The sequence below is a fragment of the Pongo abelii genome, chromosome 2, assembly GCF_028885655.2.
Source record: "Pongo abelii isolate AG06213 chromosome 2, NHGRI_mPonAbe1-v2.0_pri, whole genome shotgun sequence".
Classification (NCBI taxonomy): Eukaryota; Metazoa; Chordata; class Mammalia; order Primates; family Hominidae; genus Pongo; species Pongo abelii.
The window spans coordinates 197,090,294-197,104,944 of record NC_085928.1 but is presented as its reverse complement, the minus strand read 5'-3'; positions in this window follow the sequence as shown (position 1 = coordinate 197,104,944).

The window sequence follows — 14,651 nt, the reverse complement described above, 5'->3', positions numbered from 1 at the left end:
GGGGTACAAGTGGTTTTTGGTTACATGGATGAATTCCATAGTGGTGAAGTCTGAGATTTTAGTGCACCTGTCACCCGAGCTGTGTACACGGTATCAAATATGTAGTCTTTTATCCCTCACTGCCCCCAACCTTCCCTGCCCCATGTCTCCAAAGTCCATTATATCACTCTGTATATCTTTGTATCCTCATAGCTTAGCTACCACTTGTAAGCGAGAACATATGGTATTTGATTTTCCATTCCTGAGTAATTTCACTTAGAATAAAGGCCTCTGGCCCCATCCAAGTTGCTTCAAAAGACATTATCTCATTCCTTTTTATGGCTGGGTAGTATTCCATATATCACATTTTCTTTATCCACCCATTGGTTGATGGGAACTTAGGCTGGTTCCATATCTTCACAATTGTGAATCGTGCTGCTATAAATATGTGTGTGTATGTGTCCGTTTCCTATAATGGCTTCTTTTCCTTTGCGTAGACACCCAGTAGTGGGATTGCTGGATTGAATGGTGAATCTGCTTTCAGTTTTTTTAAGGGATCGCCATAGACGTTGTGCTAATTTACATTCCTACCAGCAGTGTAAAAGTGTTCCCTTTTCATCACATCCTTGTGAACATCTGTTTTTTCTTAATTCATTTTTTATTTTTTAATTATGGCCATTCTTGCAGGAGTAAGGTTGCATCTCATTGTGGTTTTAATTTGCATTTCCCTGATGATTAGTGACGTTGAGCATTTTTCATATGTTTGTATACTTCTTTTGAGAATTATCTATTCCTGCCCTTTTCCCACTTTTTGAAGGGATTATTTGGTTTTTTACTTGTGGATTTGTTTGAATTCCTTGTAGATTCTGGATACTAGTTCTTCACTGAATGTGTAGTTTGAAATATTTTCTCCCACTCTGTGGGTTGTCTGTTTGCTGATTATTTATTTTGCTGTGCAAAAGCTTTTTAGTTTAATCAGGTCCCATTTATTTATGTTTGTTTTTGTTGCATTTGCTTTTGGGGTCTTGGTCATGAATTCTTTGTGTAGGCCAATGTCCAGAAGAGTTTGTCTAACTTTATTTTCTAGAATTGTTATGGTTTCAGGTCTTAGATTTAGGCCTTTGATCCATCTTGAGTTGATTTTTGTATAAGGTGAGAGATGCAGATGGTTTCATTCTTCCACAGGTGGCTTGCCAGTTCTCCTAGCACCATTTATTGAATAGGATGTCTTTTCCCAAATTTGTGTTTTTGTATGCTTTGTTTAAGATCAGCTGGCTATAAATATGTGGTTTATTTCTGGGTTATCTGTCCTGTTCTATTGGTCTACCTGCCTATTTTTATACTAGTACCATGCTGTTTTGGTAAGTATAGCCTTGTAGTATAATTTCAAGTTGGAATGTGATGCCTCCAGATTTTTTTTTTCTTAGTATTAATTCTTTCCATCCATAAACTTGGGGCATGTTCTCATTTGTTTGTGCCATCTGTGATTTCTTTCAGCAGGGTTTTGTAGTTTTCCTTATAGAGATCTTTCACCTCCTTGGTTAACTATATTTCTAGGTATTTTACTTTTTTTTTTGCAGCTTTGTAAAAGGGATTGAGTTCTTGATTTGATTCTCAGTTTGGTCGTTGTTGGTGTATAGCAGTGGTACTGATTTGTGTACAATGATTTTGTAACCTGAGGCTTTACTGCATTTGTTGATCAGATCTAGGAGCCTTTTGAATGAGTCATTAGGGTTTTGTATGTATACCATCATATCATCAGCAAACAGTGATAGTTTAACTTCCTCTTTTCCAAATTGGATGACTTTATTTCTTTCTCTTGCCTGATTGCTCTGGCTAGGACTTCCAGTACTATATTGAACAGAAGTGGTTAAAGTGGGCATCCCTGTCTTGCTCCAGTACTCAGGGGGAATGCTTTCAACTTTCTCCCATTCAGTATGATGTTGGCTGTGGCTTTGTCATAGACGGTTTTTATTATATTGAGGTAAGTCTCTTCTATGCCTAGTGTGTAGAGGGTTTTTATCATAAAATGATGCTGGATTTTATCAAATGCTTTTTCTGCATCTATTGAGATGATCATATAGCTTTTGCTTTTAATTCTGTTTACGTGATTTATTGCATTTATTGATTTGTGTATGTTAAACCATCCCTGCATCCTTGGTATGAAACCCACTTGATCATGATGTACTATCTGTTTGATGTGCTGTTGGATTCAGTTGGCTAGTATTTTGTTGAGGATTTGTGCATCTTTGTTCATCAGGGATATTGGTCTGTAGTTTTCTTTATTTGTTATGTCCTTTTCTAGTTTGGGTATTAGGGTGATAATGGCTTGATAGAATGATTTGGGGAGGATTCCCTCTTTCCTTATCTTTTGGAATAGTTTCAGTAGGATTGGTAGCAATTCTTTGAATGTCTGGTAGAATTCAGCTGTGAAACTCTGTGGCCCTGGACCTTTTTTGTGTCGCCAATTTTTTTTTATTATGGATTCAGCTTGTTGTTGGTCTGTTCAGGATTTCTGTTTCCTCCTGATTTAATCTAGGAAGGTTATATGTTTCCAGGAATTTATCCATTTCCTCTAGATTTTCTAGTTTGTGCACATAAAGCTGTTCATAGTTGTCTTGAATGGTCTTTTGTATTTCTGTGGTATTCTGTGTAATGTCTCCAGTTTCATTTCTATTTGAGCTTATTTGGATCTTCTCTCTTCTTTTATTGGTTAATCTCACTAACAGTCTACCAACTTTGTTTATCTTTTCAAAGAACCAGCTTTTTGTTTCATTTATCTTTTGTATTTTTTTATTGTTGTTATTGTTGTTTCCATTTTGTTTAGTTCCAGTTTGATCTTTATTTCTTTTCTTCGCCTGGCTTTGGGTTTAGTTTGATCCGGTTTCTCTTGTTCCCTGAGGTGTAAAATTTGGTTGTCAATTTGTGTTCTTTCAGACTTTTTGATGTAGGCATTTAATGCTATGAACTTTCCTCTTAAGAAGCACTGCTTTTGCTGTATCCCAGAGGTTTTAATAACTTGTGTCGATTATTATCATTCATTTCAAATAATTTTTAAATTTTCATCTTGATTTCATTATTAACACCAAAATCATTCAAGAGCGGATTATTTAATTTCCATGTATTTTATAGTTTTGAAGGTTCCTTTTGGAGTTGATTTCCAGTTTTATTCTACTGTGGTCTGAGAAGATACTTGACATGATTTAGATTTTCTTATATTTATTGAGACTTGTTTTGTGGCTTATGATACAGTCTATCTTGGAGAATGTTCCATGTTCTGATAAGAAGAATGTATATTCTCCAGTAGTTGAGTAGAATGTTCTGTAAATATCTGTTAAGTCCATTTGTTCTAGCGTATAGTTGAAGTCCACTGCTTCTTTGTTAACTTTCTGTCTCAGTGATCTTTCTAGTGCTGTCAGTGGAGTATGGAAATTTCCCACTATTACTGTGTTGCTGTCTATCTCATTTCTTTGATTTAGTAGTGATTGTTTCATAAATCTTGGAACTCTGGTGTTAGGTGCATATAAATTTATGGTTGTAATATCTTCTTCTTGGACTGATCCTTTTATCATTATATAATGTTATTGTTTGTTTTTTGTTTGCTTGTGTTTGGCTGTTGTTGCTTTAAAATCTGTTTTGTCTGATATAACAATAGCTACTCCTGCTCACTTTTGGTTTCCATTTGTGTGGAATATCTTTTTCCACTCCTTTACCCTGAGTTTACATGAATTTTTATGTGTTAGGTGAGTCTCTTGAAGACAGAAGATATCTAGTTTATGTTTTTTTTAATTCATTCTGCCATTCTGTACCTTTTAAGTGGAGCATTTAGGCCATTTACATTCATACATTCATTACATTTTATAGGCCCTATAGTTTTATGCTTTCAGGAGGTTCTATTTTGGTGCATATCAAGCTTTTCTTTCACGATTTAAAACACCTTTTAGTATTTCTTGTAGTGCTGGTTTGGCAGTGGCAAATAACCCCAGCATTTGTTTGTCTGAAAGAGACTTTATTTCTCTCTAATTTATGAAGCTTAGTTTTGCTGGATACGAAACTTTTGACTGAAAATTATTGTGTTTAAGGGGTCTAAAGATGGGACACCCAATCTCTTCTAGCTTGTAAGGTTTCTGCTGAGAAGTCTGTTGTTAGCTTGATATGTTTTCCTTTATAGGTTACCTGATGCTTTTGTCTCACAGCTCTTAGAATTCTTTCCTTCATATTGACTTTAGATAGCCTGATGACTTTTTGCCTTGGTGATGATCTTTTTGCAATTAATTTCTCAGATGTTCTATGCGCTTCCTGTACTTGGATATCTAAATCTCTAGCGAGGCCAGGAAACTTTTTCTCAATTATTCCTTCAAATACGTTTTCCAAACTTTTATCCTTCTCTGTTCCCTCAGGAACAACAACTGTTCTTAGGTTTGGCCATTTTACATAGTCCCATATTTCTTGGAGACTTTGTTCTTTTGATTCTTTATCTTTATCTGATTGGGCTAATTCAAAAGCCTTGTCTTCAAGCTCTGAAATTCTTTCTTCTATTGTTCTAGTTCATTGTTGAAAGTTTCCACTGTATTTTTATTTCCCTAAGTGTGTCTTCATTTCCAGATATTCTGATTAGTTTTTCCTTATATCTATCTCTCTGGAAAATTTCTCATCCACATCCTGTATTGATTTTTAAATTTCTTTATGTTGGTTTTCACCTTTCTCCAGTATCTCCTTGAGCAGCTTAATAATTAACCTTCTGAATTCTTTATCTGGTATTTCAAAGATTTCATCTTGCTTTGGATCCAGAGCTGGGGAGCTAGTGTGATCTTTTCAGGGCATTATAGAACCCCATTTTGTCATATTACCCGAATCACTTTTTTGGTTCCTTCTCATTTGGGTAGACTATTTCTTCTAATTGTTGTTGAATTTATTTTTGGTTTCATTTTTTTTTAATTTTTTTTTCTCTTAAGGATGTGACTTTAATATTTATAGTTTATTACAGCTGAATTTGGTTCTTGGTGCTTTTATGAGTGAAGATTCTGTAGGAGTTCCTTGCTTATAAAGAGTCTTTGTGTGGTGGCTGTCTCAGATGCTACTTGTAGTATGTATGTACTTGGTATAGGCAAGTTCATTGTCTCCTGTGGGATTGGAATGGCAGGGGTCTTTTGAAGCTTATCTGATTTCCCTGTGTTGTGCACTTTTATTTATTTATTTTTTCTCCACTATTTTATTTACTGAGTTAATGGCTCAAGCTTCAGGACAGTAGGGATGGTATTATATCCCTGGGTATGAACTGGTTGTACCTAAAGCAAGTGGGTAAATGCAATACCCAATGGTGGGCAGAGATCCCAGCCTTGATTAAGGTTGCTTGGGGGAGCTCCCAGATAGATGCACTGAGGTCTTATCAGAGTGAAGGTTGGGAGCTACCTCAGCTCCGCTGCCAGGCCAGCAGAAAAGCTATCCACCTCCCAGCCTCACGCCTGTCCCAGTGTTCCAGCTATTCAGATTAAACAGGCACTTCTTTTTGTCTGTAGGACTATTGATGTTTCAAGTAGAGAGAAATTGTGAGTCTGCTTCTTGTGCAAGCCCAAACCTGGGGAATGCTCCTCCTGTGGGGATGCAGTTACCCTGAAGTGTTCCAGGAAGGCTCTCTGTAGGTGAATCCACACAGAGTTCCTGTGAGAGAAGCCCCAGCTGTGTCTGCAGTGGTGGACAAGTGGAGAAAGAGGACCCCTTCTCTAAGACCCTTCATGAGCACCAAGCCTGTCTGACTGCTGGGTAGAGACACAGACGTCCCCTGCTGAGTCCAGTACTGCAATTGTGTCTCTGCTGAAAGAAACTTTCCCACAGGAATGATCTGGGACTCAAGGCCTGTCACCCAGATTATTTTGTCCCACATGGTGTTCCCATGATGTGGTACTCTCCCCCTTTTCCTAAGAGGAAGACCTCCTGAGAGTCAGACTATAGTGATTGCTATTACAGCCAGAAGTTTTGCCTGACACCAGAGCACAGTTAACAGCCCAGCCCAATTAGAGAACATGAAAGCAAAGTCTACCTGTCACCACCTACTGGCCCAACTAGAATCCTAGGCTATACTAAATAGTGAAGATCTGCACTGCCAAAGAATACCAGCAAAGACTGGAAAGTGTTTCTTCAAATGTGTAGGTACCAATGCAAAGACACAAGGATTATAAAAAATGAGGGAAGGCTGGGCGCAGTGGCTCATGACTGTAATCCCAGCACTTTGGAAGGCTGAGGCAGGTGGATTACCTGAGGTCAGGAGTTCAAGACCAGCCTGGCCAACATGGTGAAACTCCATCTCTACTAAAAATACAAAAACTAGCCAGGCATGGTGGTGCGTGCCTGTAATCCCAGCTACTTGGGAGGCTGAGGCAGGAGAATTGCTTGAACCTGGGAGGCAGAGGTTGCAGTGAGCTGAGATCGTGCCACTGCACTCCAGCCTGGGCGACAGAGTGAGATTCCGTCTAAAAAAAAAAAAAAAAATGAGGGACATGCAACTAATAAAGTTCTAATAGTGGACTCTGAAGAAGTGGAGATGTATGACATGACTGATAAAGAATTCAGAAGTTCAGAGAACCACAAGAAAATATAGACGAAAAATTGAATGAAACTTTGGGAAACAATTCATGTACTAAATGTGAAGTTTGACAAAGAAATATAAACAACAAAAAACCCAAATAGAAATTATAAAGCTAAAGAATACAATAACTAAATTTCTGAAATTAATAGAAAGTGTCAATAGCAGGTCTTGACCAGCAGAAGGAAGAATCAGTGAACTTGAATACAGGACATTTAAATTAGTCAGAGGAATGAAAAGAAAAAAAAAAAAAAAAAAGAAAAACAATGGAAAAGGCCTATGGGAATTATGAGACATTATCAAGAAAACAGATCTACGCATAATAGGAGTTCCTTAGGGAGAAGAAAAAGAAAAAGAACCAGAAAATTTATTTAAGATAATAATGGCTGAAAATTTCCCAAATCTAGGAAAAGATGACAATATCCAGGTACAGGAAGCTTAGAGATCGCTTATCAAATTTAACTCAAAGACAAGTTCACCAAGACACATCACATTCAAATGATCAAAAATTAAAGACAAAGAAAGAATACTGAAAGCAGCAAGAAATAAGAGGCATATTATACTGAACGGAGTCTCAATATAGCTATCAGTGAATTCCTAAGTAGAAACCTTGTAGTCTAGGAGACAGTGGGATGATACATTCAAAGTGCTGAAGGATAATAGACAACTGCCAATCAAGAATACTTTACCCAGCAAAGTATTCTCAGAATAAGGGAGAAATAAAATTTTCCAAATGAAAGCTAAGGGAGTTTACCATCACCACCAGGCCCACTCTACAGGGATTGCTAAAGGGAGTTCTTTTTTTTTTTTTTTTTTTTTTTTCTGAGACAGAGTCTTGCTCCATCACCCAGGCTGGAGTGCAGAGGCACAATCTCAGCTCACTGCAACCTCTGCCTCTAAAGGGAGTTCTTTAAGTGGAAACAAAAGACTACTAACTAATAATACACAACATATAAAATAAAAAACTTAATGGTAGAAGAAATACATAGTCATATTCAGAATACACCAAAAATGTAAATAAAGGTTGTGTGTAAAGCAATTTTATCTCTACTATGAGGGCTAAAATAAAACCACTAAAAATTGTAGCTACAATAGATTATTAAGGGATACAAATTATAAGAAAAGGAAAATTTTGACATCAAAAGCACAAAAGGTAGGGAGAAGGAGTAAAGTGTAGAGTTTTTGCTTGCAATTATAATTGTTATCAGTTTAAAATAGCCTGTTTTAAGTTTAAGATGTTTTATATAAGTTTTATGGTAACCATAAAGCAAAAAACTATAATAGATGCATAAAATATAAAAATAAAGAATTAAAAACAGACCACCACTGAAAACCATCAAACCACAAAAGGAGAGAGCAAGAGAGGAAGAAAGAAACAAAGAATCTGTAAAACAACCAGAAAACAAATTACAAAATGGCAGTAGCAAGTCCTTTACCTGTCACTGATTACTTTGAATGTAAATAAATTTAATTTTCCAATCAAAAGACATTGAGTGGCTGAATGCATAAAAAGAACATTCAGGCCAGGCATGGTGGCTCATGTCTATAATCTCAACATTTTGGGAGGCCAAGGCAGGAGGATCACTTGAGCCCAAGGGTTCAAGACCAGCCTGGGCAACATGGTGAGATCTCATTTCTACAAAAAATAAACAAAATTAGCTAGACATGGTGGTGAATGCCTGTAGTCCCAGCTACTTGGAAGGCTGAGGTGGGAGGATTGCTTGAGCCCAGGAGGTCAAGGCTGCAGTGAGCTGAGCACTGCACTACTGTACTCCAGCCTGGGCAACAGAGTAAAACTCTATCTCAAATCAAACAAACAAACAAAATACCAATATTCAATCATATGCTGTCTACAGGAGACTCATCTCACTAGGACACACATAGACTGTACATGAAGGGACTGAAAAAGATATTCTATGCATATGGAAACCAAAAGAGAGCAGGGTTAGCTATACTTATATAAGAAAAAATAGACTGTAATTCAAAACCTATACAAAGAGATCAAAAAGGCCATTATATAATGATAAAGGAGTCAGTTCATCAAGAGGACATAACAATTGTAAATATATTCATCCAACATCAAAGCACCTAAATACATAAAGCAATTATTAAGTGATTTCAAAGAGGAGGTAGACTGCAATGCAATAATAGTACGGGTATTCATTTTTAATAACAGACCATCTAGTTAGAAAATCAATGAGGAAACACTGGACTTGAATTACACTTTAGAACAAATGTACCTAACAGACATATGCAGAACATTGCATCCAGCAGAAACAGAATACACTTTCTTCTCAAGGGAACATTCTCCAGGACCACATGTTAGGCCACAAAACAAATCTTTTCAAATTTAAGGCGATTCAAATCATAGCAAGTATCTTTTCCAATCACAATGCCATGAAACTGGAAATCAATAACAAGAGAAATCTCGGGAAATACTGGAAAATTCACAAATGTGGAAATTAGTATGTGGAAATTTTGTGGAATTTTTATGATTTTTATGTGTTTATAAGATTATGCCATCAGTGAAGACAGAAAACTTCACTTTTTCCTTACCTATTCGATGCCTTTTATTTCTCTCCCTTGCCTGATTGCAAGACCAGAGTCACAAAAGAAATAAAAAAGGAACGAAAAATGTACCTTGAGACAAAAATGAAAATATATCATACCAAAACTTACGGCATGCAGCAAAAGCAGTCCCAAGAGGAAATTTTATAGCAATAAATACTTATATCAGAAAAAGAAAGATCTCAAATAAACAACCTAATATTACACCTCAAGGAACTAGAAAAAGAACAATGTTAGCAGAAAGAGAGAAATAACAAGAGCAGAAAGAGAAAAAAATAAATGAATAGAGACTAGCAAAGTAATAGGAAAAATAGATAAAACCAAGTATCTGTTTTTTGAAAAGATAAATAAAAATGATAAACCCTTACTTAAAGTTAAAAAATAGAGTGACTCAAATAAAATTAGAAATGAAAGTGGAGACAATTGATAACACAGAAATACAAAAGATCGTGACAAATTACTTGGAATAATTATATGCCAAAAAATTGGACAATCTAGATAAACAGATAAATTCCTAGACACATTCTACCTACTAAAACTGAATGATGAAGAAATAGAAAATATGAAGAGACCAATAAAAAATAAGGAGATCAAATAAGCGAGAAATCAAAGAAAGGCTCAGAACCTAATAGCTTCTTCACAGCTGAATCCCACCAATAACTAAAGAATACCTGATACCAAATTTTCTCAAACTATTCCAAAAAATCAAGGAAGAGGGAATACTTCCAAACCGATTTTATGAGACAAGCATTTCCTTGATACCCAAATCAGACAAGAACACTACAAAAGAAAAATTTACAGGCCAATATTCCTGATGAACATATATACAAGAATCTTTAGCAAAATACTAGCAAAACAAATTCAACAATGCATTGAAAGAATCATTCGCCATGATTAAATGGGATTTATCCCTGAGATGCAAGGTCGTTAAAGTATGAAAATCAATCAATGTGACTCATTACACTAACAAAATAACTAATAAAATAACTAATAAAAACCATATGGTCATCTCAACAGAGGCAGAAAAAGAATTTCACAAAATTCAACACCCTTTTGTAATAAAACCTCTCAACAGAATAGTTATAGAAAGAATGTACCTCAACATAATAAAAGCAATGTATGACAGACCCGTAACTAACATACTCAGCAGTAAAAAGCTGAAAGCGTTTCCTCCAAGAACTGGAAAACAAGTATTTTCATTCTCACGACTTCTATTCAACATAGTATTGGAAGTCCTAGCTAGAGCAATTAGGCAAGAGAAAGAAATAAGGCCGGGTGCGGTGGCTCACGCTTGTAATCCCAGCACTTTGGGAGGCCGAGGTGGGCAGATCACAAGGTCAGGAGATCGAGGCCATCCTGGCTAACACGGTGAAACCCCGTCTCTACTAAAAGTACAAAAAATTAGCCGGGCGTGGTGGCGGGCGCCTGTAGTCCCAGCTACTCGGGAGGCTGAGGCAGGAGAATGGTGTGAACCCGGGAGGCGGAGGTTGCAGTGAGCCGAGATCATACCACTGCACTCCAGTCTGGGCAACAGAGCAAGACTTCATCTCAAAAAAAATAAATAAATAAAAATAAAATAAAAGGCATCCTAATAGGAAAGGAAGAAGTGAAATTGTCTCTCCTCATTGATGACACAATCTTACAGATAGAAAATCCTCCCAAAAAAATTCACAAAAAAACTGTTAGAACCGATCAACAAATTCAGCAAAGTTGCAGTGTACAAATCCAATATACAAACATCAGTAATTTTTTATACAGCAATAATGCATTACCTGGAAAGGAATTAACGAGAGGAGCCACAGCAATACCTGGGTATAAATTTAACTAAGGAGGTAAAAGACTTGTATACTAAAAACTATAAAACACTGATTAAAGAAATTGAGGAAAACACCAATAAGTGGAAAGATATCTCATGTTCATAGATTAGAAGAATTAATATTGTTAAAATGTCCACACCACTCAAAGAAATCTATAGCTTCAATAAAATCCCTATTAAAATTCTAATGTCATTTGTCACAAAAATAGAAAAAATAATTCTTAAATGTGTATGGAACTACAAAAGACCATGAGAAGCTGAAACAATCCTGAGTAAAAAAAATGAAGCTGGAGGCATCATAGTATCACACTTCAAAATATATTATAAGGCAATTGTGGTCAAAACAGCATGGTTCTGGCATGAAAACAGACTCATCAACCAATGGAACAGGTAGAAAGCCCAGAAATAAACCCACCTGTTTATGGTCAATTGATTTTTGGAAAAGGTTCCAGGCACACAATGAGGAAAGGAAAATCTATTCAATAAATGGCATTGGGAAATCTGGTTATCCACATGCAGAAGAATGAAATTAGACCTTTACCTTACACCAAGCACAAAAATCAACTCAAAATGCACTGAAGGCTCAAATGTAAGACGTGAAACTATAAAACTACTAGAACAAAACACAGGGAAAAACACCTTAACATTGGTCTGGGCAAAGATTTTTTTTTTATATGACTCTGAAAGCTCAGGCAACAAAACCAAAAATAGACAAATGAGATTGCATCAAACCAAAAAGCTTCTGCACAGCCAAAGAAACAATCTGCAAAGTTCAGAAGAGACAGCCCACACCGAGTGAGAAAAAGTATTTGGAAACCATACATTTGATAAGGGGTTAATACTCAAAATATATAATGAACTCAAACAACTCAATAGCAGGAAAACAAATAATCCATGGGCAAAAGACTTGAGCAGATATGTCAAAAAAAGACATACAGATGGCCAACAGGTTACAAGAAAATACTCAGCATTACCACTCATCAGGAAAATGCAAATTAAAACCACAAGGAGATATCACCACACACCTGTTAGAATGGCTTTTATCAAAAAGATGAAACAAGCATTGGTGAAAATCTGGAGAAAAGAGAACATTTGTACACTGCTGATGTAAATGTAAGTTGTTACAGCCATTATGGAAAAAAGTATGGAAGTTCCTCAAAAAACTAAAAATAAAACTGCCATATAATCCAGCAATCTCACTTCTGGGAATATGTCCAAAGGAATTGAAATCAGTATGTCAAAGGGATATCTGCATTCCCATGTTTATTACAGAATTATTTACAATACCCAAGAGAGGAAATCAATCTAAGTGTCCATCAATAGATGAATGGATAAAGAAAATGCATATATACACAATAGCATGATGCTATTCAGCCTTTAAAAAGAATGGAATTTTGTCATTTGGGACAACATGGATGCATCTAAAGAACATTATGCTAAGTGAAATAAGCCAAGCACAGAAAGATAAATACCACATGATCTCACTTACATATGAAATCTTAAGAATGCTGAATTCATAAAAGTAGAAAATAGAAGGATGGTTACCAGATACTGGAGTCAGGGGAGTGAGAGAATGGGGAGTTACTACTGGTCAAAGGGTACGAAGTTTCAGCTAGACGGCAGGAACAAGATTTGAGATCTATTGGACACCAGGCTGGCTATATTCAATAATATGTTGTATATTTCAAAATAACTAAGAAAGTAAATTTCAAATGTATTGCCACAAAAAATGTCAAATAATTGAGGTGGTGAATATGTTAATTAGCTTGACTTAATCACTCCACATGTATGTGTATGTGTATACATCATATTGTATTCCATACATGTAATACAATTATGATTTGTCAATTAAAAATAAGTAAAAGTAAATTTTTAAAAAGACACATTATGGTAGCTGCACGTGGTGGCAGGCACCTGTAGTCCCAGCTACTCGGGAGGCTGAGGCAGGAGAATCACCTGAACCCGGGAGGCGGAGGTTGCAGTGAGGCGAGATCGCGCCACTGCACTCCAGCCTGGTGAAAGAGCGAGACTCCGTCTCAAAAAAAAAAAAAAAAGACACATTACATACAGAGGAACAAAGAAAAGGATGGCAGCAGATTTTTCACCAGAAACAATGCAAGAAGAAACTGTCTTTTTTTGCAGATGAAATGACTACCTATTAAAAAAAAAAAAGAAAAAACCAAAGAATTTACAAAAAAAAGCCCCTAGAACTAAATTTAGCAAGATCACTGAACACAAAATCAAGATACAAAAGTCAACTGTATGTCTATATACTAGCTACAAAGATTCAGACATTGAAATTAAAAACAAACATTTACAACGGCATCAAAAATATGAAATAGGGGGATAAATCTGACAAAAGATGTGCAAGACTTATAAACTAGAAATTACAAAGCATTTCTGAGAGAAATTAAAGAATTATATACAAAGCTAGTATATAGACAAAAGTCAACTGTATGTCTATATACTAGCTACAAAGATTCAGACATTGAAATTAAAAACAAACATTTACAACGGCATCAAAAATATGAAATACTTAGGGGGATAAATCTGACAAAAGATGTGCAAGACTTATAAACTAGAAACTACAAAGCATTTCTGAGAGAAATTAAAGAAAACCTAAATAAGTGCAGAAATATATTGCACTTACGAACTAGAAGACTTACTATTGTTAAGATGTCAATTTTTCCTGAATTGATCTATAGATTCAATGCAATCTCAGTCAAAATCTAGTAGGCTTTTTTTGTAGATGCTGGCAAGCTATTTCTAAAACTTATGTGGAAATGTAAAAGGACCAAAGATACCCTCTCCCTCCCAATTTTTTTTTTGTTGTTGTTCTTTGAGACAGGGTTTTGCTATGTTGCTCAAGATATCCTTGAACTTCCTGGGCTAAAGTGATCCTCCTGCCTCAGCGTCCCATGTACCTGGAACTACAGGCATGTACTACCATGTCTGGCTATACCAAAAAAAAATTTTTTAAGAAATTTGAAGCTACAATAATCATAACAGTGTGTAACTAGCATCCAGATAGGCAAATAGACCAATGGAACAGAGCAAAGTTCAGAAGTAAATCCATACATATATGGTCAATTTTTTTTTTTTAACAAAAGTGCAAAAGCTATTCAGTGGAGACAGCATATTCTTTTCAACGTGTTGTACTGGAACAATTGAATATCCATATGCAAAAACCCCAACTTTGTTCCATACATTGCACCAATACAAAAAAATTAGGATCATAGACCTAAATGTAACTAAAACTATAACGCTTTTAAAAGAAATCTTTATAACCTTGGGGTTAGGCCAAAACATCTTAGTTATGACACCAAAAACATGATCAATAAAAGATAAATTGGACTTCATCAAAATTTAAAATTTGATTTTTAGAGGCATTTTTAAGAGAATGAAAAAAACAGACCACAGATTGAGAGAAAGTGTTTACAAATCACAAGTCCTGATAAAAGCCTTGTATCTAGAATATATAAATATAAGATATAAATAATTTATATAAATTTATACATAAATATATAAATTCTTAAAAACTCAATAATATAACAATAAACAATCATTGTCCATTAAGAGATGGACAAATTATTTGAAAAGATTCTTCATCAAAGAAAATGGATAGGAAATAAGCACATGAAAAGATGATGAACATTATATGCCATTAGGGAAATGCAAATTAAAACCAAAATAAGGTAACACACC